The sequence below is a fragment of the Macrobrachium nipponense genome, chromosome 3 (genome assembly GCF_015104395.2).
Source record: "Macrobrachium nipponense isolate FS-2020 chromosome 3, ASM1510439v2, whole genome shotgun sequence".
Classification (NCBI taxonomy): Eukaryota; Metazoa; Arthropoda; class Malacostraca; order Decapoda; family Palaemonidae; genus Macrobrachium; species Macrobrachium nipponense.
The window spans coordinates 102,946,548-102,960,883 of NC_087202.1; positions in this window are offsets into that span (position 1 = coordinate 102,946,548).

Genomic DNA, 14,336 nt, shown 5'->3' on the forward strand with positions numbered 1-14,336 from the left:
CTACAAAGCAACCGGGAAAGTTTTATGTTTTTTTTTTAATATTTTTTTAGTTAACAGCATTGAAATGGAAGTTGTTAAAGAAAATGATATAGCTACCTTTACCTTAGCGCCTATGACTTGCGGTTTCTTGTGCGTGCTTGAAGATTTCTATTAAAGTATTTGTTGTTAATCTTATTGCAATGATTAACTCCCAGTGCTGCCCACTTCAGAAATTTACAAATTGATTTCAGTTTTTTAACTGCTTCCAAAATATATTTGCACGCTCTTTCAAAACAGTCGCAAAGTATTTGGAAACAGTTGGCAAACAAAATTAACTATTTCTCAGTTCTCCTCAAGGATAACAAGCATAGATAAAACTCTTTTGTGAATATGAGCATTTCTAGATAATGGTAGCGGTCATATGGATCAGGGATAACGCACAAGGCATTAGGTTGCAAGCAACATGTTGCTCACTGATGTTTGTAGAGCAAACCTTTTTTTGCAAACTACAAATGGTTTGCAAACTGTTTTCAAACATTTCAAAACTAAAGTTGCAAACAGTTATCAAACACTGTTTGCTGGTGTGGACTGGGCTTTAGCCTTGACATATAGGAAGTTGATGAATGAATGGTTGCCAGTTTGATACGAGAGTGAATTCAACAAAACTACGACTGTTGATTAGTCTAGTATAGTATATCATGCCATGCGGCCACTCGTTGATTTGATCTGGATAGATAACATAAGTTTTTTTTTTTCTTGGTGTTTGATAGTATTTTGTGTTATTTGGGACTCCAGATTGTCTTTTTCGCAACGTGTGAATAAATATCTAACGCTCACAGAAGCAAGTAAGGCCTCGTTCATCTTTTCCACCATGGTTGGAAGATGGTTCTCCTGTGTGGGCCCCAGAATCCAGGATCTTGAAAAGGGGGTTCCGTTATCTATTAAAGGGTATAGTATTTGATATCCTGTTGGCCATTTTCCATCAGACCGAATTCGAAGGGGTATTTCCGCCACCACCGGAAGTGGCCGCATAATTCCCCCTGCTTAGCACTCGGTCGAGGTAACAGATGCCACACCGCTGGGCATTATAATTTTAGGGTATTTTGGTCCCCTCACTATTAAACTGTAACCCTTTTTACAATGCCCTATACACCATTCCTTTAACTTCTTTGTTTGTTGCTTTTTTTATGATAAATTCAATTTCATATATTTTGTTTTGATATGCTTTACTTTCTAAGGATTTCTTTTTCTGTGAAGCCTGTTTTACAAATAAACTGTGTCTCGTGGTAGCTTATAATAATAATAATAATAATAATAATAATAATAATAATAATAATAATAATAATAATAATAATAATAATAATAATAATAACAATGTTTGTTTTCAATTTTTAAATGATCATGTACTTTATTCATAGTTATATATATTTTTTCATCCGGTTATTTTGTATCCCATTACTCTTTTTTGGCGGATTGATATATATTCTTGAGGTTAAATCAGACCTCATTTATTGTTCGCTTGTCCTCCCGTATGGTTTCTAGAGCTGCAAACTTATTTCGAAATCTTCTTGATGTATCAAAATGAATTCGGTCAGCTTTTAATTTTTTTTGGGGGGGGAGGGGGTTGGTTTCCTTTAAGTTCCGTGAATGTCACGGTGTAAGTGACCTCATCGTTGCGACGCCAGCAAGTACTAACGAATCAATCAATCAAATCTTTAAATATCAATTTATTCGAAATGAATAGCTCCAATTACAAAATTATTTACATCACAAAAACTCATGAATCTCATCTCATTTTTATTTGCAGTCTGTCCTAGATCTCCCCTTCCTCATTCTACCAACTTCAGCATCCTTTTCACCAACAACAGTTCTCACATATCTTGCAGGTATTTTATCTACAACATTCTACAGTTCTGTTTGAAATTCATGCGCTATTTCTTCAGAATGTTTATTCGCTTTTGCATAGCCCTCTATAATACTCATATTGCATTGTCTTAAACCTTGCTAGTAGTCATCTGTTGTTCAGTGCTCTCCAGGCAGTAAGCACTTTTTAAAATTCATTTGGCGTCAGTATCATGCTACCTACTCCCTCTCTACTAATTCCTTCGTCCCCGCAACAAATGAAACTTCTCACGTGATTCTGGTAAAGAGTTGCATATGGTACAGTATCTTTTATCTCAAAATGTATAACAGTGTCTGAGCCTGTCATGTTCTGTCTTATACCTCTCGAGATAATAAATAAACAACTAGATAACGTAGTCTCTCTCTCTCTCTCTCTCTCTCTCTCTCTCTCTCACCTTTAGAAAATCGTAAGAAATAATTATTTTCACTGTATCTTTTCCATTACTATTTCTCATTGATTTTAGGCTGAACACTAGGATCTTTTTCTTGAAGAGAGAGAGAGAGAGAGAGATGAGAGAGAGAGAAAGAGAGAGAGAGAGAGAGAGAGAGAGAGAAAATGCGATGCATAGGCCTATGTCCAACACCGTGCTGGTAGTCTTTGGAACGTATCTACTTCTGATGAGGTCGGTGTTTTGGGGGCCGAGGTGTTGGGGTGGAGCTGCTGCGTAAGAGAAATGGTTCTCTCTCTCTCTCTCTCTCTCTCTCTCTCTCTCTCTCTCTCTCTCTCTCTCTTAATGATTATAAAGCAGCAGAAAAAAAAATATGAATTATAATGTTAATCAATAGCGAATACGCTTGTAAACGTAAACGAGGGGTAACTCTGGCAGGTTTGTCAGAAGATCATTTCCGACATTTTATTTAAGCCAAATTTCGTCGTCAAACTGACTAAATGAGTTCACTCCTCGTATAATTCTGGTGTCGTTAATTTGCATATAGACGAGGAGGTTTGCATTCCTGCAGTGGTAGAAATGTTGTGAATTTTACTCTGTTGTTACGGAACTTCTTGGAATTGTTCATTCTGCAGTCATATAAACAACTGCGTTTCCCCCTGTGTAGCATTAAGGATGGTGGAGAAAGCTAACGGTGTCAACCAACTATGTTTAAGTCGGTTCTGAACTAGACGATTCGCGGTATTCTGCGCAGAACGTGACCTTCCAGGCTGTGCTGACTGCGAGCTAAAGCTTGCGCTTTTTCTCAAGTTTATTTGTAGCTACAGGAATCCACTGCACCGTATGGAGGTTAATCACTGAAGAAGAGTGAATGCTATGCCATCTTTGAGAATGTGTGTGTATGTATGTATGTATGTATGTATGTATGTATGTATATTTATTGATGTAGACTAAAGCACTGTGACATTCTCAGTGGATAAGATTCTATAATTTTATATTTATATATATAAAAGGAAAAATGCGCAATCGAGTTTTCTGTACAGCCGCTACAGCGTATAATCAATACCACCGAAAATAGATTTATCTTATGGTAGTCTCGGTATAATGCTGTATGAGCCGCGGCCCATGAAACTACATTAACCACCTCACGGCGGTGGCCTGTCTTGTATCGTTGCCAGGAGCAAGATTAATGGCTAACTTTAACTTTAAAAAAAAAAACACACACTGAGGCTAGAGAGCTGCAATTTGGTATGTTTGATGATTGGAGGGTAAATGATCAACATACCAATTTGCAGCCCTCAAGCCTCAGTAGTTTTTAAGAACTGAGGACGGACAGACAAAGTGAGAACGGACAGACAACGCCGGCACAATAGTTTTCGTTACAAAAACTGGAAATATGGGGCTATACGCGAAGTAGGATGTATTCGATATTAGCGTTTGCGCCAACTGAAGTTTTCCAGTATCTGTTTTTTTCATTTTTCCTTTTTATTTGATGAGTAGTCAGGCCTTTTTAACGAATAGAAGTTAATGACTACTAAAAAGAAGATTGGTTCCATGTCATAATAGATCGGTTTTTAATTTTTAAAGATCGGTCATTTACGTTTTATGTTATGGCGTTTTTAGTTTGCCGTGTCAGTAGCCATTGTTGAAGCGATACCAATCTACAATGACCAATAAATCGATCATTCTAATGAGTTGAAATGTATGGATTAGAATACCATCGAGTTGTGCAGACCGTTTTCTGTAAAGATATTGCAGGTTAGTCACGTTTTCTTTAGCTTCCATTTCATGACGAATTTCGGTGTTTGCTTCTCATGCTGACCATAGGCGAACAGGAGGTAAACAAGCGAGGTCCAGGTACAATAAATTTCTTACAGTGTTTATTTGCAATTAATACGTAACGTTGTTCAAGGAAATATCATGTAGAAATAACAGATTAACGGTATAAAGCGTTCGCTTATAATTCGATGTGCAATGAAGAGATAAGAATATGCTATATAAGACAATATTCGGTTAAGATCTAATGTTCAAACGTTCTTGCCTTAATAGATACTTAGGTGTTCAAGGATCAAAGATCTGTAAGAGCTTTATAAAACAAATTTCAATATCAAACAGTACTTGGGCTATGTGTAAAAATATCTTTTGAAATAGGTCCAGGTTGAATTTATGTCCTTTGTAGATATGTGTTTATTATTCAACGTTTTTTATTAATTTCATATCAGTACACAACTGTATAGGGAAATAACTGGAATGTGGCCGTTGGTGACAACTACGGTGCAGTGGTGGATTTAAGGGCTCACCTGGTCACGCAGTTCCCCCCTCCCCCCGTCCCCCCCTCCCAATGGATATGAACAATGGAACATATAGTGTTCATTCAATAAATCATTATTAGTCATAGTTAATGATATTTCAAAAATAACAACAAAAACAACAAAAACAATAACAACTACTATTTTGTGTGCACACACTTAAATGTTAATGTTTATATACCGCATGTATACATACTTGTTACATATTCATTCATATATACATATATATGTTATATATATATATATATATATATATATATATATATATATATATATATATTAATCCTAAGTATCCCACCCCCTCCCCTTCAAAGGAAAGATTTCTAGATCCGCCACTGCTACGCGGGGCAGCCTGGTTTTTCATTGCATCAGAGAAAGAAGTAAACACTATTATATGTTAAATTCACATCTGTTCTTCTTTTACTCCTGTTTAAAATATATATACATATATATATATATATATCATAATATATATATATATATATATATAGATATATTTAGTGACATTAGTAGAATGGCACACAATCATATTTATATGGTATTAAATGTGCAATTCTCGTTAAAAAGTGGAGATTAGCAAATAACGCTGCAAAGAAAATGAGTGAATAACATCATAGGATTTGTATCGTAACAGATGATGAAAGGAATTTGCGCAGAACTGGAAAATTGATTTGAATTTGTGTTTTATGAAACAGTTTCGATAGGGAAGTCCTAATTAGGGCGAGAACGGCATATTATTGATGTCGAGGGACACTTGACACTGTTTATTTGATGGACACTTCCTGAATCTAATCTGGAGCAATTGTAATCTAAAGACGTTGTCAACTCTTTTTAGCTGTCACATTTGTCTCTCTATGTGATCTATCTAGAGCTAACGGGAATTAACCGAAAAGGTAGAGGGAATTGCCACTTAAAATTTGCTTAAGTGGAAACAAATAGGTGGAACGACTGTGCTCTGGATTTCCTTTTCATTTTTTCCAGTTTTCCAGTTATGGAAATATCACATAGGGCGACAGGGGTAACACACCTAGAAAAAGTTATTAGATTCCATGTGTTAACGTCATCGAAATCGATATCAGTTATTATTATTATTATTTCAGTAGATGAAGCCTATTCACATGGAACAAGCACTAAGGAGCCAATGACTTGAAATTCACGCTTTCAAAGGATGATTTTTTTCTTCTTTTTTTTCAACCTCTCACCGCAGACCCCACACTGCAGCAGTGACTGATCATGATACAAAGCCATTGATATCTCATCGGCCTGCGGGAGACGCGCACCCCCGACATATGAGTGGCGTACCGCAACACTAACCACTATACCAGCGGACCAGCTCAATCTAATCAAATAGCAGCATCAACTGTTACTCACCAGACGGCGACCACATCATCACTATATCGTTCTCGCCCTGGTTACACTTCCTCATCGAACTGTTTCGCAAACACCAAATTTAACTAACTTTTCAGTCGTTCGCCAATTCCTTTTATCAATAGTTACAATACAAATCCTGTGATATTATTCTCACTTTTTTTTTCTTCTTTTTTTTTCTTTTTTTTTTTTTTTTTTTGTTTTTTTTTTTTTTTTTTTTTGCAGCGTTATTTGCCAATTTCTACTTTTCAGATTTCACAAGATCATATAAATGATGGTGTGTATCCTACACAATATTGCTACTCTCCTAATTGTCACTAATATGTATTGAAAAAAGAAAAAAGTAAGAAGAGCAAAGTGAGTTTATCCATATAGAACTAAATGTGAGAAGCGATAGTCTTACCACATTCTAAGGTCATCAATCCAAGTAAGATATTTACCAGTCAGAAAAAAGTGCGGATGGACGGACGGACAAAGCCGGCACAACGGTTTTCTTTTCAAAAAGCTAAAAATGAGACCTTTAACGAAGGTTTATATCAAAAGAGGATACATTCATGAATAAAAATTTCTCGGACCAATCAAAATTTTTCCAAGTGATTGGCGTCCTGGTCTTTGCAGTGGGCACCGATAAATTAATGGATACCGGGAAAGGTACGAAAACATAAACATTGCAAACTTGCACATTCGGACATAACTTGGCGCCTTCTTCAGGAAAATGGGATTGCTGAAAAAGTCTATTTTTTCTGGAATTGCAAACCTGAAAGCATTATTCCTGATGAAGTTCGTTATCGAAGTCACTTGTCAGACTAATTTTTAAAATCCTACGAAAACACGTTACCCGAATACCTACTCCTTTAACTCTCTCTCTCTCTCAACTCTCTCTCTCTCTCTCTCTCTCTCTCTCTCTCTCTCTCTCTCTCTCACACACACACACAAAGTTACCAGATGAGAGGGCCCTTCCCTTGAATTCAATGCGAATGGAAGTTTGAAGAATTGGATATCCCCCTTGGGGTGTGATGCATCAATATCAGCGTGACTGATCGGGCCACTTACTGCAAATTGCTTTGCAGGAAAATTCATTTTGAGTGGTGTGTGAGTTTCCTTTCTTGCAGAAAATGAAATAGTGGAAAAATGCATTAATATATCGTGAGGGTTTCTATTATTTGAATCATTAACTTTCTGTCGTACACTGGTGTCAGAAGAACCCAAGTCATCGATTATTAAGATTCATTATTTTTCAGTTGAATGGTAGCGTTTTATTTTTCTTTCCTTCTTTAAAAGAAATATTACAAAATCGTGCGTTTAAAGCAAATGTTATCCACTTCTTTTTTACCTCCGTTTTCCAATAACGTAAAGTATGCCCAAGATAGTCACATGCAGTCGTGCCTAAGCCATAATAGATTTGCAATTCCTAAAGTCCACAGCTAATCCTCTCTGCAGGGAATGGTTGGTTCTACGATTAAAAAACTTGGGATATTTCCTAGCAGAGGAAACTCTTTTCCCAAAAGAAAATAATCGGGCATTTTCTGCATCTGAATTCATTGGCATTGGTAAATCACGAGAGTTTTTTCAGATCTGGCATAAAAACTGGGTGATAGAGCGAGTACTTTACATTAAAAAAAAAAAGTCGTCCCTTTTCTTGCATGGAGAAGGAACATCACCATTAATGTAGAATAACTACAAGAACCAGTAAAAGAGTGTGAACGTTGAGGGTAAGAGTAAGGAAAAGTAAGTTGATGAAGTTAAATAGAAACCAAGGTGGAGCAATGATTGTTAATGTGGTTGGTTGCTGAAATTTGGTTAATTTTGGTATTTCTGCTTCAATGTCTCAGATGACAGTAGAGCGAAAGAAGAGGTGGGTCACAGAATAGACCGGCAATAAAGTCACAGGAAAAAAAGTCACGGGGAAAAAGTCACAGTTTTAGCTAGAAAAAAAGTCACAGGAAAAAAGTCATTAATTTAAGGTGGCCGGTAGTAAAGTCACACGGAAAAATTCACAACATTTCTTCGGGGTCTTTATCTTTATGATATTTAGTCTTTTACTTATGTTTTTACGGTAATCCCCTACGGCCTAGTGCTAACCAAGCCGCAAAGGTGGATGGATGCACACTGGGGTAAAACAAAAACAAAAAATTCCCTACGGGTTTGTATTAAGAACGCCGCAAAGGTGGATATATAGGGTAGATCATCACAGCAGGCCACGCAGGCCAGCTACCATCAATGCAAGCCACCCTCCGAAAAAGTACATTATAACGCGTCCTGACACCCGAGATGGGCATCAGTCGCGACTTGTTGTTGGTGAGAAACGGAGCTAAAGACCTCTACTCTCCTTTCGAACTAAGTATTTTCCCCAAAGTTAGAAATTAAGGCCAAATTTTAAGATTTAAACAGATTTAAACAGAGGGTACTGAAAACGGTCTCAAACGTAGTGGAAACATAACGCGTTCAACATTTTTACTTACAACTCGAGGTATTTAGAAGATTGACGCCATCTTCGATGTTTTACGGAGTAGCTTGTGTCAATAAACTAACCATTTCCTGTGATAATCCGCACACCACTTGTACCCACAGACGCTGGAGCACTTTTATCACAACAATCGAAACACGATTTCTCATCAACAACAAGCCAGGCTTGTAGAAACAGCTGTTGGGGTAGAAGATGACGAGAAGCGTGCTCTTGGCTAATTTTTAAATAAGTAGTAAAACATCAATATTTTACATATTTATGATGATTAATTTGAAAATATTCGTTATTGAAAAAGTAACTCGACTCTGACTCAAATTTTAAGTAATTATTTTTCTGAATTAGAACGTTCTTTCAAGTTCTGTATTATGACGTCACGACATCTTGACTTTCGTACCTATTGTAAATAATTGCTATACTCAACTGTCATTGCAGAACAGTTTACCAGTTATTCGTGCAGATTGTTATCAGCTATACATGTAATTGTTATAATCGTAATGCGCATATATATCTTTATTATTTACTTTTTGGATATATGAAGATGTTTTACTGCTGGATTATCGCCGTATTGTGATGCAATCGTTTTCGGTCCATGGGCCTCTGTCTGTTTTCGCACCATAAGAAATTATGGGGCCGAATTTGCAATGACCAGAAAGTCGTTAAAATTTTTAAAAGAGGAAAGTTAGCATTGAGGGGCATATGTTTTGACTGAGAAAAATACAAATTTATTCAATAGCTAGCTTGTAAAAAATACTTGGTTATAAAAACTTGATTGACAACTAAGCAGCATGTCTACTATGGGTTTCAGAGACAGTGCAAGCACGTTTTTGGGCAATACCTATTTCTGTAACGAACACTCGTAACAGAGCGAGATTTTTCTTTAGTGCATTACCCCCAGTGCCGTAATTTATAAGGGTATCGTGAATCACTAATCGTAAAGAATACTACACTTGTCCTTGTACTAATAGACCAAAACTCCATTATCAGAAATGATAGGAAACACCACCGTAAAACAGCTCCACCTACCCTCTCCCCCCACCTCCACCGCCACCCCTGTCCTTCTTCCTTCCTTCCTTCACCTTCCCTTCTCTATCTCTGAAAGTTGTTGCAGTTTAAACTTATTTTCTATGATTTTTCCATCTATCTATCTAATAATAGTAGTTTACATTGGTGGATATATCTAACGATTCACTCGGTTGTTACCTGAGAGAGAGAGAGAGAGAGAGAGAGAGAGAGAGAGAGAGAGAGAGAGAGAGAGAGAGAGAGAGAGAGAGAGAGAGGAAGGGACATTAAAATACCTGGAAATGAAAATCCCTATAATCCAATAATTATAGCCTCAGGGTTTGTCTCGAAAACCATTCAAAGGTCTGTCACACAAGTGTAAAGTTGTTTTGAAAATTTGGCACACATGTCTCCTCATAGCGTATAGTGTTGCTGATGAATGAGGTTGTGTTGTTTATTATGTTAATTATTAACCTCCTATATACCCTACATGGTTGGGGGGACCCTTTGTGAATGCTGGTTTTGTGTGGGTAAATATTTTGGAGAGAGGTTGGGAAGGAATCCGTGCGTGCGCTAATTTTCATCACGAAGACATGTTTAAACAATAATAGCCACTTGATTTATGTTTCATTTTTATGACAATTTGTGTGGTTTATGTATGCTCTAATTTTAGTTTAAAAAATATTAAAAAAAAAATTTCATGCACAACAGTTTATATTGCAGGTAATAAATATTATATTAGTTAGTAATAACGAACATGGGTACATCACGTAGGGCACAAAGGGATGGGCCCACTTGCCCCTCCCCTCACCCGGATATCGTCATTTCAGCGAGTGAAAAATATGGCTCAGGTTTACTATGTCAAACTGAACGACTTAAGGTTTAGGTTACAGAATCTTTAGTAACGAACATTGACCCTCCAAATGGGTAAGACTTAAACTGGGTATAAGACTATAAACAAAAACGTTGAAATTGGTGAAATTAGGCTATGTATTAAGTAATATATACATAAATATTAAAGCATTTTATCATTATTGCATTACTATGACAACTAGAATTCATGGAAAACAGTTTATAATAATGGAACGGCGTATGTGTGAAGCCTCCACTAATGTGGCAACGATGATTTTGCCATTCTTAGCATGCAAACATTAAAGCATGCAAACATTAAAGGTTACATTTATTTCTGGCATACGATTATTTAAGAAATTCAAAATACTAATAAAGACTGAAATCAACGAAAAGTGCTAGCAAAAACAAAAAAGCAAAAAAAAAAAAAACAAAAAAAAAAAAAAAACGTAGTCGTTCCTCTATGCACTTTTCCGTATTCGTTCCTCTATGGTTTTCGGCAGCCAGATGTACGAAAACGTTAGAAACATTTGATTTTATCTACGTTAGAATATCTGTAATTTTTTCGGGGTAATTTGGTTGCAATAAAGGGATAATATACATGAATTAAATCAAAATTTTAAATAACAAATGTAAATTTAAACTAAATAACCGAGTAAAGTAAACGTTTAGGGAATAAAACTTTGCAGTTTCGTCGTCTGTCGTCGTCTGCTGTTTGTAATTGTGTTTATGGCGCGCGCGCTTAGAAACCAGGAACAGCAACGGGTTTAAAGTGCAATGTGGAGTGAACTGAGACCAAAATGTGTATAATAAACAATCAAATAAGCACTGTGGAGTTTCAGTTGTGATGGCGAGTAAGGATAAAAACCGCCGATTACAAGGTAAGAATGAATTCAGTTCCAACCATAACCCCGGGAATAACAAGTTTCATACTTTCACTAATATAGGCAACAAAATGTTGCTTTATTGTGCTGATTACAACTGCAATCTTGAGTAAGATCAATAAACGTTACATACATACGCTAACATTGTTCAATGAGTGCTGGGAAGGCTGGGAAAGATGGTGTCCGTCACTGATGAGAACCGTCCATGAAAAACGTAGCCGCCATATTGGATTTCAAAACTGCCTTGAAAACATATTTTACGAAGAGCTCAAATGCTTTTATTTTAGTTCGTATGGGGCTTTCATATATCACAATATGTTGACGAAACTTCAGTCTTTTAATGGTATGCTTAGAGTTGCAATTGTATTCATGTTTCACCAATTAAATATCGTGAATAAGACCCGTCTACCGTGATGAGGGTTGGCCTGTACTGATGTTTCCCCCTATACCCGGTTAAAAACCTTGTGGGGGGGGGGGGGGTCAGTATATAGGAATGCCTAATGTGGTTTTTTTCCCCGTGACTTTTTTTTTTTTTACCAGGAATCAGAAAACAATGTGGAGCTGTATGAAAGAATTGTTGAACCAGGTTTCCTTCATGGAAGTGACATAAAGAAGTCTATTGATATGTTTCCTTAGTCAGTGCGGCAGAAGAATAAGTCACTGGTTGAAAGATGTGAAGATACTTGTAAATGGTTAAAAAGGGTTTGAGTCGTTGAAAGATGGATTCGAAATCTTGAGGCTGACGATGGGTTAGTCGAAAGTGTGTTAATCATAAGGGTTAAGGGGAGGAAAGCGAGGAAGACCCCGAAGCGGTATCGCTGTTTACAGAAACGACCAAAAAACGACCGGAAAGACCGAAACGGCAAAAAAAAAAAAAAAAAAAAAAAAAAAAAAAACAAAAAAAAAAAAAAAAAAAAATTAATTAATAATAAAATAAAAAAAAATCAATTATTGGGACGGCTAAAGGCTGCCTGTTAATCAATAAGTCCCCAGTGGCTCAGTCACATTCGGAGCACTGTCCGAAATTTGATTTATCACACTCCTGGCTACAAACACCACAGGGATTCTTTGGCAAAGGTGCAAACTTGACTCTCTTATGCTTTGGCATTTTAATAACAACTGACAGAATCTGAATCTTTTCAGCCTTTTTATGCTGATATGAGGCCACATGAACAACCACTACCCAGGTAATTAAAGGTAAAGTATATGAAGAAGCCCTGTTATCAAATTACTAAAGATAATAGTTTTGAAAACGGACAGAAGCTTAGTCAATAGGTATTAACAGGGAAGATGAGGAAGCCAAAGATGCCATTGATCGACTTTAACTAAAACAATACTTTAATAACAATACTTTAATAACAATAACTAATTAATATAATTATTAATTATAAGAAACCCTACAATGGCATGGTAGCCTTCAGTAGCTAGTTGCTAAAACTAGCGGCCACCATACATACAATACAAAACAAATGTCAGCCGATGTCATGTTTAATTATTGTTTGAACAAGTTTGCAAAATTATAAAACAAATGTACACAGTAATTTAACAAGTTTACAATTATAAGACAAACATATCTTTGGCGTCGTTTTGGTCTTTTCGGTCGTTTTGGTCGTTTCGGTCAATAATGGACCCCTAGAAACCGTGGTTAGTTTTTATAGATGGTGGTAAATAGGTAATGGAAGTAGTTCTCCTCTAGAACCACCCATCTTGTTTTATAGACTGGCTTAATGTTGAAAAAAAATATGAACGTATAAGGGAAAAAAGTTTTGGACACAAGATTTTGCTAGGTAGATGGCGTTAGGATGAGATTCATATGCATTAACACGAATTAAAATGACATTGGACATGGATGTGGGACAAGAGCTTTAAATCCATTTCGTGGAATCTCAGACTGACAAGTTTGCGGAGCTACTTAAATTTGGAGAGATAAGATGCGAGGTTCAGACAGCCTTGTAACAAACACAGTGCAAGTCAGTTTGAAATATATGATAGAATATTAGTTATTTATACAAAAGTTCCCTGAATCATGTTTTGAGCCATCTACAAATATTTCATGACCCTTAGTTGACTGGACACCCCCATTCTTGACATCAGTCTTGATGCCAATAGATAAAATGGACCATTGGTGATGTAAGTAGTCATGGTACCAAGTCTTCATGTCCATCAGTCTGACAGCTTTAGTGTGTTCAAGAAACATGTGAAGACCTCCTTATGCTAGGTCCAACCCCTAAGTGGTAAGAACCAACCTCTAACTTGTCCCAGACTGAAATATAAAGTGAAAGGTGCCCATATGATATTGAAAACAATTTTTCAATGACTCCAAATTTAAGTAGCTCCGATAACTTGTCAATTTGGGATGCTACCTAATGGATTTAAAGCTCTTGTCCCACATCCCTGTCCTATATAATTGTAACTCGAAGCGAAATGCGACTGTTTTCCAGTAGAAAGAAAATTCCCATGTAAATTCATATGAATGCGAGAATAGAAAAATAGAGAACGAGGAGGATGAGAAATGGGAAATGCTGCGAATTTTGATAATTTCCCGCAAGTATCTGTTATTTTTTATATATGTTTGTGTTTAATTATTTTTTCAGTGTAACTTTTGCTTCAAGTTCGTGTGTTAGTGGCGACAGTACGTAATGATATAAACGCATACAGAACCATTAAATTTAGTTTCACTAATGCAGTGTGATTGATCAGCAAGCATTCACTCCTCCCTTTAAAACTGGTCAGTATTTTATCGAAACTTTGGGAGAAAAAGTAGAATTCTAATTAAGAAATCGTTTCTTAGTTACTGAAAAAACGGCCCATAGGCTATTATGCTTCCCTCAATGACGATGGAAGACTGAAACCTGTCAGCTAAGCCACTTTGTTAACTCCTCAACAATCAAATCAAACACCCAACCCTTGCTTCTTTTCTGAAAACAGACAGATACTGAATTAGAATCTCCAAGATTTTCTTTTGTCCAATGTTACTCGTTATATATATATATATATATATATATATATATATATAATATATATATATATATATATATATATATATATATATATATATATGTGGTGTGTGTGTGTATTATTCCTGGGCCCATTATTATATTATTAAACCGTTTTCAACCACTCAGTCTTTAAGGTGCGTCATCACCACAAGTAAAGTATGTCAAAAACTCTTAGTCGGCTACTTATCGAA